General features: G+C 45.9%; 1 protein-coding gene across 8 annotated transcripts in view; it reads left to right on the top strand.

The window, feature by feature from the left end:
* The first annotated feature begins 12035 nt into the window (after window positions 1-12035).
* PLXNB2 (plexin B2) overlaps window positions 12036-18480 on the top strand; it is a 257382-nt gene continuing 250937 nt past the window's right edge. For 3 of the 8 annotated variants that reach the window (XM_054834306.1, XM_054834295.1, XM_054834241.1), the window contains exon 1: window positions 12383-12522. The gene's annotated coding sequence lies outside the window, so the exon portion shown is untranslated. Of the gene's footprint in view, window positions 12124-12382; window positions 12523-14955; window positions 14975-18480 lie in introns of those variants that run through there. The other 5 variants (XM_054834250.1, XM_054834267.1, XM_054834286.1 and 2 more) reach the window with 5 other exon arrangements.

Below are 18480 nucleotides of genomic sequence, written 5' to 3'. Positions count from 1 at the left end.
TGCACAAGCTCCATTTTTACTGGAGCTGGTGATGTTTATAATGAGTAGATTTTCTTTAGAAAGTACTAAAAACATCCAAAGGATTGCTCAGAGTCATTTCAAATGGTCTGAAATTACAAAGACTCTACAGAAGCAAGCAGCACTGGAAGCCCACTCTTCAAAAAAAAAAAAAAAAAGGTTCCCAACAAATCTAATAGAAATGAGACCTTCTCGTTGACCTGGACTTTCACAGATTTTTCCTCTTGCTGCCATTGTGCAATGCTTTCTTTGGGGAAAAAAGAGCGATGGTGGGAGGGAAAAAGAGAGGGGGGAGAAAAAAGGCCTTAATGAAAAGATTGCCAGTATTTCTTGGAACTGGTACTTGTGCATCCACATTGAAGTGACTTTGCCCTATGAATGACAAGATCACTTTGAAAAGGTTTGTTATTCACTAAATGACAATGCTCAGACAACTAGCAACACCGCTATACTGTTTTATGTTACAAGAGCTCTCCATGATCTGAATTCTCTCTCTGGGATGGATTTTTGTCTTCTAATCTACATATTATTGTGTGAGAGCATGTAGGAATGTCTGACTTCATGTATCATTTCTGTAGCTAATCAGAAATTAATTGGAATCTGGCTGCCTTGGAGGATTGGCTATAGATTTCTTTTGCTGCTGCCAGTGGCTTAAATTCAACCCAGGACTTTTAGGGACTGATCCAAACGCCATTGAATCACCACCCTCTCCGATCCTGGAGAAGATGTCATGTTTTATGTTCAATGCGAGCACAGTTCCAGTCCAGCTTCCCCTGGATCCGGAGGCCAGGTGCACACTCGGTGAGGATGTTCACATAAAATACTGGTTTCGGACCACTTCTGCTAATGATTGAAAGTGTTGACTGTCCTCCAAGAGTAATCCTGCCTGTCCATGAAGTGAACTGATTTCGTTCTAGCTCCTAATGGGCAGGTACCCAAGTGATAAAAGAGGACACTGGAATGCTCTCAGCCCTGTGGGCAATTCTTGCCTGGTGAAACAGAGACTGAAAGGACAAGGAGGTGAGAAGTAGTTCAAAATGTTGTTGCACCAGTTCAGACAGTAGGTTAAAAATCTTCCTTCCCAAGGCTTCAAGTGCATCTCATCACTTTAAATCTGTTTTGTAAGATAGTGACTGGGTGATAATGAATGCTATCCATTTACTGCTCTTGCTGAATATATTGGTTAATTGTGCGCAACACTTTGAAGATAAAGCACCGCGTTGTTAATAAACACAGTCTAATGATTCTCTCATGGTTTTTTAGCACTCCTCTTACTTTGTCCAAGGTGTAAATACCTCACTGCAGCTACCGGTGGCCAGGCTGGCCGGCTGCATGGGCCACATGCTGATTTCAGCTGAAGGCTTTCACATCAATTGTTCCATGGCTGTTCCCCTCCATTGCAAACACATCGTGGGGTCTCCTGCTGTTGTTTCCTTGCTTGCTTGTTCAGGGCCAGGATAAGGGAATTTCAATGATTTCTGGTGAAAAGGGCCCTTCCTTTACAGCAGGCTGTCATTTCCCTCTGCCTAATACACAAAGGCGGCAGCCAACAGGAGCGCAACTGCTTTCACTGGCTGCTAACAGCCTTTGAGTGGAACAAAATGACGAAAAGAGAAGAAACACTAATTTCCTCTTCGCTCTCCTCACCCTGCCTCCGAGTAACATTAGGGGGGCAATTTTCTTAGAGGAAAGAAAGAACCTTCCTCTTCCTGGCCACAGGAGTGTGACAGAAGAGGCTGCTGAAATCAGCTGTTAGCACAGATTGATATGTTTTTCACACGTAAAAAGACCTTTCATTTAGTTTTCTCTCTCGGACTTCCGCAGCTCACGTTTTGGAAAGGCAACGAATATTGCTTTCACATGTAATTGCAGGCATGCACCGGTTTAAAGGTATTCATAACCTGGCAAAGCACCATGTGAAAACAAAGAAACAATGTGAAAACTTAGCTGCTAACATGAGCTGTCAGTGAGAATTAAACCTTCTGTAAGGCACCCGCGTCAACCTCACCTGAGTTAAGAGAGCTGCTCCATTAGCTGATAGAAACACCGAGCTCGTGGGAACTGACCCTGCCAACACTTACACATGTGCTTCATCTTAAACCTATAAAAATACTCCCATTTGGGCTATCAATATGCACAGAGTTAACAACGTGCTGCAAATGTTGGTAAGATCAAGACCTGAGTCCACTCCTCTACCAGCCACCTCAGGAGACCAAAACCCACGTACGTTCTCAGTGGGTCATGTATCTCAAACATTCAGAGAGAAACAAGATTTTGGTTGTAAGCTGTTGCTGTTGCGAATAATACCCAAAACAACTAAAAATTAAGCAAAGCATCTCTTTCATTCTGTGCAATGCACACAACAGTCACTTTCCTGCTTATAGAGATGTATCACACAGAATGAAGGATAATAAAATGATCAAAATCAGTCAACTCTGTAGCTGATCCTATCACTCTTTTTCAATGTCTAAAACTGTGACAGCACCATTTGAACCCTTTCTCACGCCTGAAACATACCTAAATCTCTCTGCTGTTTCAGTCCCTTGCAGCTTAACAACCTGAGATCACAGTTTTCCTTTACGAGAACACTGATTTGTCATCTTCTATCTCTATACCTATTTTTACAAAATTTCCAGAACTTTAATATATATGAAACCTGAAATTAGGTCATGGTTCCAAATTTATTATGAACAGATAAAAATCCGAAACATAACTGCATAAGCCTTATTTCCATAGGAGAACATGGTAAAAATAAGAATGTATGCCAAACCACAAAAACAGCTAAAGGATTCAGGAGCAGATGCAGTACATGAAGTTATTTTTCTTTCTACCCTTCCTTATTTAAGTGTGCTGTATAGCAATACTTACCATAAGCCTGTAGTACAGTGCTGTGATCCACAGTAGTAACCATTTTGAATATGACGCTTTTAACACACAGAAGTCATCTGTCTACTGAAATTCCATCAAACTATTCCATTCTGAGGTCAAAAATGTTTTTCCCCTCTCCATCTGCTACAGTTTTGGAGATTCATTGAATAAAGAAGACAAAAGTTCTAAACACTGAGAAAATCTATTTTAAGAATTATATTTATCACAAATCTAATGTGTCGGGTGACTAATAACATACATGTGTGCACTGCGTTTGCCAGAAAATATCAACATTTCCAAATAGTTACCACATTTACAATTAAAATAATGTATTTGCCAAATGGTTGGTTGTTTTTCTTTATTCAAATGATGACTTCTCTTCTGGTCAAAGCGCAGAACAAAATTTCCTGAGTATCAGAAGTAAAACATTAGGGAGAGATTCTAATGTCCGATAGAGCCTCATTCAGCTCTCAGCCATACAATATTGCCAAGATAACATCGGGCTTGTCATTGTTGTAGGAAGCCTAACAGCATCCTAACAAGGAAAACTGAAATGAGGCTTTAAAATTTGCCTCTTACAAGTCTCCTGCTTGTCAGTCGCAATTCTCCAGCCATTTCTCATGTTGCATGATTTCTGGCTTCTGCTGACCTGCCTGCTGTCTCCGTCCTTCTGTAAGCGATGGAGGCAGGAGAGGTGGATGGCAGCGGGAGTTCGCACGCACAGCGCTGTTACGCCCCACGATAGCTGGTATGCAGAAAGCTTAGTATGTGAATGTTCCTACTGCATTATTGACTTCTGCTCTGGGACTGGCCTGGAGGGGAAATCTTACAGAAAAACAGAAAAACAGATGATCAAAGACGGATTAAAACTGCGTTGCCTTTTTGTAACATTCTCATTCTTAAGCCTCCCACCTACTTCAAGCACAGACAGCTGCAACTTCAGAGGAATGTAGAAGCTGAAGCTCGAGTAGTTAAAAACACAGATTTCAGAAGAGAAAACATAAATGAAGCACCTGGTGATTGCTTCCCATGACTTCTTTTCCTCTCTAACAGCAAGAAGGAATGTTGAGGCTGACCCAGTGGTCTGCTGCCTCCATGTCCCACTCCCTCACTCCATTCAAATCAGTGTGCCGCTGCTGGCACCACCCTGACCTTGTGGTGAACCAGCTGTGGGAGCACTATCATCAGCCGTTCTGGAAGCAGAAAAAAAATGTATCACTTTTCCTTGGTTGGTTGCTGATGGTTGGCTCCCAAAAGAGGCTCATTATGGGATGAGGTATGTACCAGAGCTGGACCAAGAGATGCTGGGGGATTACATGGCCAGAAACAGGGAAGGGGATGGGGACCGTTAATCATGGAAAGAGAACCTTAGACCAGCTTAGCCATAATAAGAAATCCCTCCTGAAGAAATTAATTATCAAGGACATGCTGGGAGGGGAAGGACAGTGTAACAGAGGGACAAGGTGTTCATTAATCATCATTTGCTACTCTCAGTGTTCATGTGCTCAGTTCCATGTAGCACCATGCTGAGAGTACTGCTTGGGAGAGGCGCCAAAGGGAGCGGCAGTGTAGTTAGAGTGGAGATTTTGGAGATGGGAGTTGTCGGCTACAAGCTCCAGTTGCCGCTTTAGCATGTCTCTAAATAAACATGACTTCAGACTCAACCCTTCTGCCCAGGCTTCAAGCTGCTGGATGTGAGACGGCTGCTCCAGGAGCCACATCACTGGGTTAGAGTTGCACTGACAAGGTGTTTTAGTTTGGGCACTGGGCAGCTTAGCAGGCCTTGGCTTAATTCCATCATGTAAAAGGAGTACAGCTTTGTCTGGTTAGAGGTCTACATGTATGTTTGGTTATTTTCTTGAATGGCAGTGAAACATTCAGAACTATCTAAAAGATAATCAAATTCCTGATTTGCCTGAGCCACTGTGCAACACAGTTCCATGCTTGATTTGATGTGCCTGAATTTTGTTCAGCTCTCACAAATTTTATACCAGTCTTTGTGTTCTGCCTTGTCCCAGAGGAGCACAGTTTCTGCAAGAATTATTAGAGTGAAATATATCTGCAGCCTCAACTATTAATCGCTTCAGAAGTGAAGACCCAGGCTTTCTTACACTGCATCCAGGGAAGGAATACGAGCACAGACTTGATGCATACACACACACACACATAAACCAAGGCCATTGGAAAATGGAGCATCTGAGTTTTGTACTTGTGGACACCTACACAAACTCTCACAATTCACTTCAGATTGCCTGAGTTCCAGTTACCTGACATGCCTGTGATAAACATGGGGGTTATTACATCCCGAGTCATTGTCCAGAAGAAACTAACTTAATCTTCTAATAAACTAAAACATGAAAAAAAAAAAAAGGCATTTTTGAGACCAATGTGAAGATGACATTGAGATTTTGCAGTATCCTGATGAACCAGGGCTGTTTACTGCAGACAAAAGACAGCAACTGCATTTTGGCCAGTTCTTTGTAGCATCTCTCTCTGAGGACAAACATCGCTTTATTCTGGCCTGGGTTCAAGTGAACCAACTGCCTTCATCAAGAACATTTCTTTAGGTACTCTGACACAGTGGCAAAGGCGCTCAAAATGTGATTAATGGCAATGGGAGATCACAACAAAGGTTAATGCTTTTTCAGCTGTATGCCACTGCTCTAAACCAGAGCTTCGGATGTGTACGGACCAGCCAGTTCACATACTCACGCAGGGCACTATTCATACGGCAGATTGAGACTGCGCTGGAGATTTGGCAGGCAAAAGTACCAGAGGTAATCAAAACCCTGTTAGTCCACGTCGTTATCTAACCAAAATCATTTGAGTTGGATGTCCCAGGCCTCAGTACAAACCTCATGATTTATGTATGCCAAAAGCTGCTTTTGAAAACACTCATCCTTTTACCATGTCCCATGAGCATCAAAGTGTCCAATGTGTCTAGCAGGCTGCCGTGTATTTATTTTTCACATTGCTCGTGAGGAAGAGCTGCTTTAGTAAACCCACATGGGGTGGCAAACAGTGTTAAGTAACTGAAGTTTCCCGTTGATTACCCTATTCCATCTCCTCCCTGTGGCAGAAACAGCAAAGACGTGATTTTTCTACCGATTTCATTGACATGAAAATAACCACTTTTAAAATCAGGGCTAATGAGCTAGAAATGTACAACAAAAAAATTGCTCAAAACCTGTAAATACGGACACAGAAATGCAGCTATTTGACATGCCGAGCCACAACAATGACATATGATTTATTGATTAGTTGCCATCACATGATGGAAGCTCAGCTAGTCATTTAAAATACCCATAGCATTCTGGAAATCTTCCTATGAATAAAAAGGTAAAATACAGCCTCTGCGTTAGTAGTCAATACTTTATTTTTCTATCTTAACTGATGTGTCATTGATGAATTCTGATTGATCTAAGTCTTTTAAAATGATAAATGCTTCTCTAACTCTGTTGTACCATATTAAACTCCTACTGTTTCAGCTGTATGTTTAACTACTATTGTCCAGATACGCTTGGATAGTATAAACACAGAATTTCTGCAATACATGTTGGGAAAATATCAATTATACACTATCTGGGGTTACTGATGTAAAAAGATGCATTATTTCCAGCATAAAATAGTTAAATCTGATTTTCCACTCCTGAACAGAACACTGTAATCATGCACTCTTACTTGTAATTGTCTTCCAACAGCTTAGCTCTCCATAATAAAACTAGTTCAAATATTAGTAGATAATGAGATTCTATGATTTTTTCTACAATACAGATATATTTATCACAGCATGCATGGCATTTAACTAATTCCAATAGCCAGTTCTCCAACTAGTTGCAGAATTAGCAATAACATGGGGTCTATCAGCTGTGGTTAAAATGAATGGTGACTTTGTGATAGCAGAGCAGTGGCTTTGGAACCTAGCTAGGCAGCTGCCTTAATTAAAGTTGGAAATGCTGGTTTGTCTGGTTTATATATATCTACAGGTGTGTGTGTGTGTTTGTGAAGGGTCTATTTAAACAAAAAAGGAGGAGAAAAAAAGGGCAGGGCCAAATACTAGTCAACATTTTATATTCATTTTCAGTTGAGCTACATTTTGAAACAACACTAAACTTCCTGCTGAATTTTTTTATCGTCTTTTGATTATTTTTTTTTTTAAATTAAATTCCTCAAGGAATTCAAGGTAGCGAGCATTGCCCGTATGAACCTCTTCATTACCCAAGGATCTCTTAACTGGGCTCCCACACAATCGGGTACAACCAGGGCAATGTCAGAATGTCAAGTCCTGACTGCGAAGGCTGCTACTTGTAATAGTCACACACATGCATATAGACATTGCACACATCCATATAAGGCTTTCTGTGGATTCCACATGGAAATTGTATCCAAGGCCTGCTGGTTTTCTATATCTCATACCTTTGTGCAGCAATTTATATCTGTAGCAAAGTATATGCAAAATGTCTGCTAAACTAAACAAAAGCAAAATTCTGACTGGGTAACATTTTGCACGGGGGGTAAACAAATGTACCAAGGGATGGTTGGTTAGAAAATACCAAAAACTGCCTGCTCCATGTGGTTCAAATATTTTCCAGCATCAAAGGAAAAAAAGAAGGAAATCCTACAATTAATCTCAGGTTATTTTACCCTTAAACATTTGTTTCTGGATTGTTGGAAAACGGGCACTGCAAAATCCATCAACCACAAAAAAACCCAATAGACACAAATTGATCTGCCACGTGAGTTTGGTGCAAAGGGCATGAAAGTCAGGATGTGCGCAGTGACATTTCACAAATCTAATAATAACACCTTAGATTTATCTGGCACTTTTCATCCAGAAAAAGTGGATCCCAGGGTGATTTATGGACTGTGAAAATATAAATATGTATATTTGGGTCATTTCAGTCACTGGCGGAAGACAATGCGGTGCCCTATCAGAACCGAAGACATCACACTGCCCTGCACTCAGATGGAGAATGAAAAATTCTTGTAGAGCCCTTGTCTGTATCTTAACCAAGAGACAAAACCCATTCAGGCAGTGTCCTACTTCCTGTACTCTTTGCATTCCCTTTATTGATATAAATTTCTTACAAAGGATGGCAGTAGCAGCATGCTAGGGCAGGCTGAATCTCCACTACAGCTGCTGCCCAGTACAGCAGACGCATTGCTGCTCATACGAGGAGGAATCCTGTCCCCCTTCTTCACCCTCCCCATCCTTCAGAAGAAAGCTGAGGTGCGGGAGATCCTCAAGCAGGATGTAATGAGGTTGCTCAGGCATGTGGGCACGCAGACAATCAAAATTTTCTGCACACAGAAAGTGCAATTTTAATCATTTTAAAGGATTTGAGGTTCTTTTTTAGCTGTTTGGGTTGCTCTCGGGTTATCTCCATGACCACAGGGCAACAACCTTCCTTCCTAAAGGCTGCTAATCAATCATCTGGCTGTTTATCTGCCCATCAGCCCCCCATAAAAATGTCAGAACACATTGGCTAGTTGCAAACAAATGAATAAAAGAGGTAGAAGCCTCAAAGATAATTAAGTTCCCAGGGGGTTGTGAGCATCAGTGACTAGAGAGTCAAATTAGTTTTCCAACAGAGAGATGCAGGAGGAACTCGGCTGCTGAGGGCTGTGCTTGGCAGCAGCCAGTTGCCCCGGCAATGCAGGCAGCCGTGCGGTGCAGGCAGCACACGCACCGCTCTGGACCAGCAACAGCGGCTGCCGCCTCTCGCCACCGAGAAGAGATGCCACATCGGGCATGAAAGAGAAACGGGAGATGAGGCTAATAGCAACGAGTGAGTCAGAGACGAAGCCACAGGAAACCCAGCTTCATTAGTTCTGTTGCTCGTGGAACAAGGTGTTTTTAATAATGACAGCTGGAAATTCAGCTCTTTTTTTATAGGCCTCGAAGGTCTCGGTGGTAGGAAGGATACTGCGTATTGCTGCGCCTTAGATAAAATTGAGAACTGACGGCGCTGGGAAGGGAAGCAGGAGAGAGGCACAGGCGTTGCATCCAGTGTAAAAGATAATAACAGGCAGAGAAAAAAACCAGAAGGACGCACGTAACGACGAACGAGTGATAACAAGGTGATGAGAGAAAGAGGGAGTGCGGAGGGAGGAAATAAATAGGAAATTGAAATCTGGACTAGAGTCTTATTCACATGCAGTCCCATTATCTGCATCCTTACACTGGAGAGGGAGCGAGCAAGGCTTTCCTCCCTGAGCCGCACACCGTGCATGTGTAAGTGCACGCCGGCAGTGAAGATCCCCGGGAGTCTGGGAAGCTGTTACTCATTCAGTCCGTCACTTGTTGCTCTTTTCTAAGCATTTCTGCCTTTAGGATTTGATTTGACCTCTTTTTTTTTTTTCTTTTTTGGTGGGTGGTGATAAGGGAGGGGAATAATCCTTCAGCTGTAAATAGCAGTTTTTGATGTGGAGCTGTTTATCTGGGTTCACTGAGGAGGTATCGCCCCGTATCACATACTTCTCCGCGGGGGAGAAGGACAATGTGCTGGCTCCAAGACAAGGAAGGGCCGATGGGAAGCAGAAGACCATCTTGCAAACGCTTTGCACCTTCGCAAGCAGGCCAACTGCTGAATTCAGCACTGAATTCAGTAACAAAAAGGCTGCTGCCGCCCCAGCAGGCAGGAGGAGCACGGGCTGATATGCCATGCTGCTGCTTTAGCACATCCACATGTGCCTGGCAAAACAGCAACTTATGGAGGCTTAGCAGAGAAGACAGCTGTCCTGGGATGGGATGCTGCGTGGCCACCTCGAGCTCTAGTTCAGCTTCACAATCCCTGTCACACTTGGCAAGGTCAAATGCACAGCAGGTAGTTGTTACGGACTGGATGAGGATTCAGCACGGCTTCACTTCACCAGCTCCTCTTTTGAAGTAAATAAACTGTCACCATTGCTCTGGCTCTGTACGTGTCCACAGGCAGATTTCTAAAAAAAAAACAAACAAACAAACAAAAAAAAAAGGCTGTTACGAGGCCAGAGCAACAGGAGCCAGAGGCAACTGTGTGGTGTGCCGGGAGGGGGCTAAGGCTTAGATTTAGCCTGGGGACAGCCACCATGAGACAGAAGAAGTACAGCAAGTACAGCCCTGGCCAGTGGCTATCGGCTGAAGCAGGCGTGGGCCCACATCTGGGGCTTCCCCCCCTCAGTACCGTAAGCAGATCATTAAGTGTGGAACAGGTAGGGTGGGGGGACAAGTGACAGAGCCCCCAGCAAAAGCCCCTGGGGCAGAGCGTGCCAGGAGGCAGGGATTCACAGGCCATGGCACAAGGAGAGCCGCCTGGACAGTAATTCCAGGGCATTCTGCCAAAAGTTTGGGCACAACCTGGCCAGAAGCCCAGACGTTGAAAAAGCAGCCTGGAAAGTGAGGTCTTACCAAGCCCATTAGCAGCCTGTAAGTTTCTTCGTCCTGGATCCCTCGTGGGACTTGCAGGACGCAACTAACCCCATATTCCTAGGGAAGTCCCATCTCCCTCCTCTTCAGATTCCCCTTCTCCTTTCCAGCAAGTGAAGAGGTACACAGAGGGGATCCAGATCTTCTGGAATGCTCCACAATTACAGCACAGCAGTTCTTTCTCGCCATACACTGACTCAGCCCAGTCAGGTGAAGAACAGGAAGGAGGCAAACAGAGAAGGACGAGGGCCTTCTGGTGGAGGTTAGCACAAAAACCCGGCCGGACTGGTGAGACCCAGCCAGCACAGTCTGCCTCCCAAGCGCAACCCCAGAAGGAAAGCCTCACAAAACACATTAGGTTGGAATGGTCCCAACCCACTGCTAAGACCGTGGCGGCACTTTGCATGGCCAAGGTCTGAAAGCCAGTTTTAACATCTCCTCCAACAGCCTCTTCCTTTTTACTCTTGCCCAGGTTTTGGAGCTGATCTTTATTTATTTGGCATTTGTCACAATTCTGAGATGCAATGACAATTTTTGAGCAATTTCCAGGGTGCCATTTGAGAAGTGTGGCTTTCTGACCAGCTCTCTCCTGTTGTTTCAGTGGGAAGCCCAACACACACAGCATTTAGGGAAGCTGCACTCAAAGCACCAACAGCAGCTAATTAATTACTCCTTGCAACATTGCTGGTCCACATTTGACTGATGGAAAGCTACCTACAAAGTCTAAACAACTTTCCCAAAGCTTACCTCAGCCATTCTTCTAAGACATCCCTACGTTACTTATAGTCAAGACAAATTTGACATCTGAAGGTGGAGAAGATCATGATGCTAAAGCAAGGCGATGCTGTTTACACACAGGCAGGGAGTGGGCTCTGCATTAACTCCTGTTGGCCTGTTTTTGGGGAAAGACAGGAGAAATTTGCACACAGGCTTTTTAGCAGAATGCCTGAGAGGGAGAAAAGACTTTCAGAAATTGCGATTACAGAGAGTTTACCCGAGAGAGACAGACCCTTTAAGTTGACTAAAAATGTTGCCAGTGACACGTTTTGGGCCCCGTAATGACAGCTCAGGGCGTGCAGGACAAGGTGCAAGCTCTGGGAGCCCAGGAGTCTCTGCTCAGGGGTGGAAATCACGCGGTTCCCTACATACTCAGGAGCGTCCCCAAACCACCCCCGAATACAACACGTACCCCAAGGCCTTCAGCTACGGAACAGCAAGGAGACCCTTCCGCAGCGGTGCCCCCTGCCCCGCTGGAGATCGCCCCGGAGCCCAGCGCCGGCCCCAGCCGCGGGCAGAGGCTGCCCGGAGGTGCCGGGCAGCGCCGCCCCGGCAGTCCCGCGGCCGCCGCTCGCCGCCGCCGAAGGCCCGTGGGGCTGCGCTCCCCGCCGCGGAGCTCCCGCGGGCGGCTGGGGGCTCACCGGCCCCGGCGCTGGAGCAGCCGCTCCCGGCCCGGCCCCGGCGGGGCTCGGCGCGGCCCCGGCTCGGGAATCCCCGGGAGCGCTCCGCCCCGCGGGTGGCCCCGCTCCGCCACGCCGGCTCTGCCTGGCCGGAGGGCAAAACAAAGCGGAGACGGGGAAGGGAAAAGGGAGAGAAAGTGCGGCTCCTGCCTCCTCCCGGCCCTCCGCCTGGATCTCCTGCATGAGACAGCGCTGCAAGCGGATCCTGACCGAGGGCAGGGGGTGGAGAGAGGAGGACGGAGGGAGGGAGGGAAGGAAGGAGGGAGGGAGGAGGGAAGGAGGGACGAACGGGAGCCTCTCTCCTTCCCTGGGCTGTTTTTTCAGTTTCCTGTCTCGCATTGTGCTCACAGCGGATATGTGCTGCGCCTACAGGTGTGTCCCCTCCTCGCAGCTTTTCCCTCGCTCCCCGGCGTAGTCTCCGGCTGTCGGGGGGGCGGCCGCGGATCGGGACCGTCATGTGATGATTAATTTCTCTCGGGGCGGTTTCTCTCTCTTCTCTCTCTCTCTGCCTTCCCCTCCCTTGCTCCCCGCCGCTCTCCTCCTTCCTCTCGGAGGTGGCCGCAGCTGCTGCCGCCTTCGCGCTGACTCCGGCTGCTGTGGCGGTGGCGGGGCCCGCCGGGAGCATGGGCGGCTGCCGGGGGCTGCCGTAGCGCCTCTGCCCAGCCCGCCGCCGCCCGCCCCGGGCTTCTAGGCGCCGCCGCTCCCGCTCGGGCAACTCGGACGGTCCGCGCCCGCGGGGCTTTCGCCCGCCGGCGCCTGCACCTGTTGAAGGTAACGCAGCCCCCAACGCTGCCGCTGCGCGCCTGGGATGGGGCTGGGGGGGGCGGATTTCGCGAGAAGGTCGTCCACCCCGTCTTCGCCCTGCTCGGGAAGCGGCTGAATCGCTGGCAGAACAACTTCCCCCCTCCTCGGCTGCGGCTCCCGGGGCGGCCGCGGGGCAGGGCGGCGGGGGCCGGGGCGGACGGGGCTTCCGCCGCGCTGCCCGCGCCCCAGATGGTTTTGGTTAAGGGGCTCCCGAGCGGCGGCTCCGGACTTCGAGCGCCTTTCCCAAGCAGCCGCGCAGGGCCGGGGGGAGGCGCGGGGCGGCGGCTCCTCCCGCCCAGCAGCCGGGGAGCGCTGGTGCCCGGCGGAGCTCCCTCTGCTCCCCGCCGGCGGAGCGCAGCCCCGCTCGGTGGGGGCTGGTTGCTGTTCGCGGGAGTTTCGCAGTCCCCGCGGCGCGGCTGAGGTCAGCAGCCCCGGTGTCGCGGCTCGTCCTGGCCCGGCGCCGGCCCCGCGCTCCGGCTTCGCACCGCCGGCTCGGGAGGTCATTTGGGTTTTCCTGCGAACGCGTTTTGTCTCTTTGCAGAGGGAGCTTTAAAGTTTCTTTCCAAACTGTTAATTAGCTGTGCTGTACTGTACTTCGGTCGCGTTTCGTGCGAGTGAATGAAAGTGCGAGGCTAGAAAGGCTTGTGACTCAAGGTATAGTTATTCGGGAACTGCAGAACACCTCTGCCTTCCGTGTTGAGCTGGGCTGTACCTGTGGCTTGTGACTTTGCCTTCTCCGAGACTGCGTCAGTCTCGGTGACACCCAGAGACAGTGGGGATCGGTAACGATTTGGGTCCTTTCCGGGTTAATCAGCCACTCGGGTGAATATACAGAGAAGGAAATGTAAGTTTATCGTGCCTCTGAAATCTCATGGAAAATAGTATTGCCTTTGTCGTCCGTGAATTACAACACGACGGTCCTGTCCCTGTCGCTGAGCCTGTCTTCGAATGATAACTTGCTTGTGAGGGAACTTGATGCTTTTGTAACTAACATTGTTACCTTGAATGTGATTATTAGCTTATTGAACACCAGAGGGAACTCTGAATAGGTAATTCATTGGAGGGAGATACACGCTTATTTCACTGTTTATGTTCTCATTACAATGGAATCTAGAAGGAAGCAAAGGTTGGTAAGTAATAGGCTGCTGGTATGTACCTAGGATTGGCTTCAGCTTGCTTTACGGTTCCTTTTTAAGGGCATCAGCCCTGACGCTGGGCTGAAAAATCTCTTGTTATTCCTTTCCAAAGCTTGAAATATATAACTGGCCTTGCAGGAGTGGGGTTGTGTACCACGCCGTAGGCAAATCAGCCGGGTGACCCATTCGCTGTGAGCTAGGGAGTGAGATTGCACATGCACGTTGGGCTGGCGCTTAACGCCCGTCTTGCATCTTGGGTTGCAAGACAGATTTGGCGCGCTTTGGTACGGGGGCTGCCGCCTGCGATGGAAAAGCCAGAACTGAGCATGCTTCCAGCCAAAACAAAAGGGAGGAAGTCTGCTTGCGAGCCTGGCATGGCTGGTCCTCCTTCCCTCTAGTACTTGTGGTTTCAAATCCTGGTGGGAACCTAGTCTGATTGTACAAGAAATAGAAAATTGTCATTCTTGGAATGTATTACTTAAACGGATATAGAAAGTAAATGATGGCGATGTTTGGGAAAGGAGTTTGAATGGTGGGTTCTAGTACCAAAAGCTTTTTAAATGATCTCATATAACTGTAAGAAGCTGGTGTTAACCCACCAAAATGTGATGCTGTGTTTTGTAGTAAAATGAGGCCCCAAAACATGCACCTGAAGCCCTGGATGCTTGTGGTAGTCTCTTACAACAATTTTGATAATCAGACTTCTTTGATACTCCTGGGTTGTCAATGACGTGGGAAGGATAGCACAATAAATGCACTTGTGACTCTGACTTATGCTCCAGAAGCTGAAGCATCCAGCTGTTCATCCTGTCCCTTTGCCAGAGGTTACTCTGCCATTCAGCCTTGTTTCCTATTGGACTTTGAATCTGCCAGAGGTTACAGCCTGGCATACGAATAAACTGCGTTTTATGGCTGTTCATGTTTGTGTGTAATGTTGTGAAGTCCAGTAGCGTGAGCCTCCTGTTCGTCTCTCTGTTCTGGCAGAGGTACAAAGCAAACAGCTGGGTTCAGCTACAGCGAGCTGCAGTTGTGAACCAGAGCCCATAAGCACCTACGTTCTTCTGCAGTGGCAAACGTGGGTCCAGCGCGCTGCCTCGTACTGCGCCTCGGTGGGCAGTGGTAGCGGGGAGGCAGCTCTGTGCAAGAAGAGGTTGCGTGACCTTCTCGGTAGATCAGTCACAGCGCGTGGGGTTCTGGGTTTCAGAAGGATGTAGCAGACCATGCACCCGAACAGCCCTCCTCTTCCTCTCTTCGTCCATTCTGGGAATCAGCAAGTGAATGAGGTTTTTATACTTCTTTCTTTTAGCCAAATATTGCTTTGTCCATCTAACTTAAAGACCTGTTATGTAAAATATCCTCACTAAGGGCGCAGCCCTCTTCTGCCTGAGTTTTCCTACAGATGTTGTTGGAGGTGGGATAAAGGCTTTAAATAGCTTTACAGAACGGGGAGCTGTTTGCATCGCATGCAGAAGCACCCTAAGAACAAATTACATTTTGAGGGGAAATGTCTTCATAAATGCCTATTCACAACAAAAAAATTCCAGTGACTTGTTGCTAACAGGTTTGGATTCTGGCTTGGTTTTGAGAAGATGGTTTGCATGTTTATTTATTTTTATGAAGATATAATACTAAGCATTTGTATTTCTGTAAAGGCTATAATTTGGAACTTTTCATACACTTTTAAATTATTTATTGTATGAAGCACTGAATGAAGATATTTATTACACTAGTGTCACATTCTGAATGTTGAATTACAATTGTAAAACTAAGGTAACAAGCTTAAATTGGGGTTTGCAACTTTAAGCTCTTGCCAGCAAGCAGTTAATGGCAACGTTAACTGCTAGTAAAGTAATTGCTACCGTTCTTTTACTGTCATTTTGTTCTCACTTTACTCCAGTCAGACTGTTCTGCAGAGATATAATGAATATTCACCAAAATAGCTTGGCATTGTCACTTATGCAATTCCTCATCAAATCCAATGTGTTGATGAGCTAATGTGCACTTGATTAAACGTACTTGATTTATGCAAACAAAAACTGTAGGTCCTTCTTGAAGTAAAGTTAGCACCTGCACAGCTGTTAGTAAAATGAGAGTCTAAATAATTAAGATGGAATTAAGTAAACAAACAACCCCAATGTGGTGTTCCTCCTACTTCTTTACCTTTATCTTTTAGTTCAACTCAGTAGTGGATATTTATTTTGGCTTTTCTCACAGGTTTTCTCCTGCATGATGGGCAGTTGTGAAGCTCAGCCTCTTCTATTTAAATGGCTACCATTAGAAAAATAATAATAATAAAAAGTCATTATTAGCTATAACAAAGCCAAGGATAACTAGAATTAGTGCAGTATTACTTTAAGAGTTTTGTTTAAATATAAGGCTGGCTTGGACTTGGCATTGGTCTTTCAATCCTTGTTAAAACAAAACCCAGCACAGCCTGAGTAAGTCATTGAGGGGGCGTCTGGATTTTTTTTTAAAAAAAACCAATATTTGGATAGTGAGTGGCTTAACCTCCTATGCTTTGCTTGGTCAAAACTCACGTAGATGAAGTGGAAACAAGGAGTTGAAGATAGCCATTTTGTCTAACCATCAGTGGGTTGGTGGTACAAAAAGCTCTCTACCTGTCTACAGAACTGCTCAGATCTGGCTACAAAAAGAGGCCGTGGAGCCCTTGCCTCTGGAAGCTCCAGAGGATGGATGGAGGAGGGAGAGGGCACGTGCTTGCCCAAGCCCTGGAACAGCAGGGTGGACTGGAGACCCGTTCAGGGGACCTTGTGGGGTTAGGACTTATTTTCTGTAGGTAGACAGCAATTTGTTTACCTGTTAAAATCAAGTATTTTTCAGTTTGTGTCTCTGCAGTTAAGTCTCTGGTAATACATAACTTTTGGATCTCTCTAAGTGTCCTTCCATCTCAGATGGTGAGGGAAGACAGACTGACTTACTGACGTAATGTCCAAAAGTGGCTGTGCTTAACAAATGTTAGTAACAATAATTAAAAAAAATCCTGGAGCCAACTTGATGACCAGCCCCTGCTTAATTGCTTAGTCTGAGGCTGCTGTAACATGGGGCAGAGTTTGCCTCCAGGAATGTGTCAGCAGAGCTGTGGCCACCAGCCACGTGCTTGTTGGGATGCTTGATTTCTCTTTGGAATTTGGCTTCTGAGCCAGCATGGATTGATGATTAGCTCCATGCTGCACTCCCCAGGCTCGGGAGCCTCAGTGCTTGTTGATAGACAGTCCACCTGGCTCTGAGGCACTTCCTTTGTGGTTAGCTTCTAAGTTTCTGTCTTTCTGGGTTCATTTTCAACATGCCCTCTTCCACCGCCTGCTCTTGGGCAAAAAGCTTTGTGATCCTGGAAACAAGCAAAGTTAGTAGTTTTGATTTATTCAGTCAAAGTGTGTCTTCTTCAAACAGTTAGTTATCTAATTAAAACCTTATTTCTAGTGTTTCAAGTTGTTCAAAAGCCGCCTCAGTCCTCCAACAAACCAGGAAGCTGTGGAGAAGCTTTACCCCTAATCTGTCCTTCTCCTACTTCTGTGCTGGACCTGCACAGGTAGACCTGGTGGGACCATTCTGCCAGATTAAGTACGTAGGAACTGCCCGTGACCAACGTGACTTTAAATAAAAATCCATGGGATTTTTAGCACTTCAACTGAATTGTTACAGAACTTACCTTTTTAGAACAAGATACGTTCATGCTTATTGCTGAATAGACCTGGCTAGCATATTTCTAGTAAAGCTGGATTAACTCTACATGTCGATTTGGATTGAAGGAAGCTCTCATAAACCTGACACTAATCTTCCTATGTCTAGAGGGATCATTAGGGTGATGGTTGGGTCTCTTGAAGAAGTGATGCAGAAATCAAGATTTCTCACATTTCAAGCTTAATATTCTGTCTATACTAATTGACTGTGTTTAAATATGTATAAATTTTGGGAGTGAACTCCTTGCATCTTTTTCCCTAGGGCTCTTGTTTATCTTCTAGATAGTTTGAGAAGAGATAGTACCTATGGCAGTGGGGTTGGAACTAGATGATCTTTAAGGTCCCTTCCAACCCAAACCATTCTGTGATTCTATGGTTTTCTGATTCTCTTGCTGACAGATGTATGTAAGAGCTGTATGTAAAGAAGATCTAGCTCTTACATTCCTAGTTGCATCGTTATTCAGAATTTGTGAAGGACCAGTTCTGTAACCAGTGTTTGCCCAGTGGGAAAATAGTGATTATTCAAATCTATTCAGCCACAGGAAGAAAGTAAAGGGCAGAAAAAATAAAACACATTGATTTGGTAAAAAGGGTGCAACTGAAATACAAGGTGAGGTCTCCCATCCTGAATCAGAAGGACAATTTATTAATCTTTTGCTTGGACTTAGCCTAGGCATATATAGCAAATAAAAGCTTCTTTCCTGAAGATACATAGCGCTTGGAATGGTTAATAGTAGTAGGCTATGGTTTTCTTCAGCTTGTAATAGTCCTTTCCCTTTAATGGATCTGGTTATGCTCTTTGCAATTGGAAGTCCAAAATATGCAGCTTCTCTCTTAAATACATCAGAAGACCAATAATTTGTCCTTCCTTAATGTGTTGCAACACATGTGTTCAATTTACGAGCTATGTTAATTTACTCAGTATGAGACAAATTGGTAGAAACTTAATGTTGGGCCTATTGAATTGTAAGGCAATGAAAGCAAGAGCTTAACCTCTTCTATTTCCAGACTTGTGGGATTAGTAAGTATTTAAAAAGAAAAAGCTTTGAAAAGTTTTTCTGCGCAGTTTTAATTCACATCATCAGCAA

Source organism: Grus americana, chromosome 1, assembly GCF_028858705.1.
Source record: "Grus americana isolate bGruAme1 chromosome 1, bGruAme1.mat, whole genome shotgun sequence".
Classification (NCBI taxonomy): Eukaryota; Metazoa; Chordata; class Aves; order Gruiformes; family Gruidae; genus Grus; species Grus americana.
The sequence above is the reverse complement of the archived record's forward strand: the minus strand, read 5'-3'. Positions and strand labels throughout refer to the sequence as shown.